Genomic DNA, 292 nt, shown 5'->3' with positions numbered 1-292 from the left:
GTGTGGTGTGTGTTTCCTGTGTACACTGTGCACATGTGGTGTGCATCATGTGTGTTTAGTGTGTGGTGTGTGTATAGCATGTATGTTGCGTGTTCTCCGTGTGGTGGGTGCGTATCCTGTGTACACTGTGCACGCGTGGTGTGCGTCATGTGTGTGTTTAGTGTGTGGTGTGTGCGTAGCGTGTATGTTGCATGTTCTCCGTGTGGTGGGTGTGTATCCTGTGTACACCGTGCACGCGTGGTGTGCGTCATGTGTGTGTTTAGTGTGTGGTGTGTGCGTAGCGTGTATGTTG

General features: G+C 51.7%; 1 protein-coding gene across 1 annotated transcript in view; it reads left to right on the top strand.

The window, feature by feature from the left end:
• The window catches only part of FHDC1 (FH2 domain containing 1), a 37,826-nt gene that overhangs the window by 19,909 nt on the left and 17,625 nt on the right, over nucleotides 1-292 (top strand). The window lies entirely within an intron of this gene.

Source organism: Oryx dammah, unplaced genomic scaffold, assembly GCF_014754425.2.
Source record: "Oryx dammah isolate SB20612 unplaced genomic scaffold, SCBI_Odam_1.1 HiC_scaffold_12, whole genome shotgun sequence".
Classification (NCBI taxonomy): domain Eukaryota; kingdom Metazoa; phylum Chordata; class Mammalia; order Artiodactyla; family Bovidae; genus Oryx; species Oryx dammah.
The sequence above is the reverse complement of the archived record's forward strand: the minus strand, read 5'-3'. Positions and strand labels throughout refer to the sequence as shown.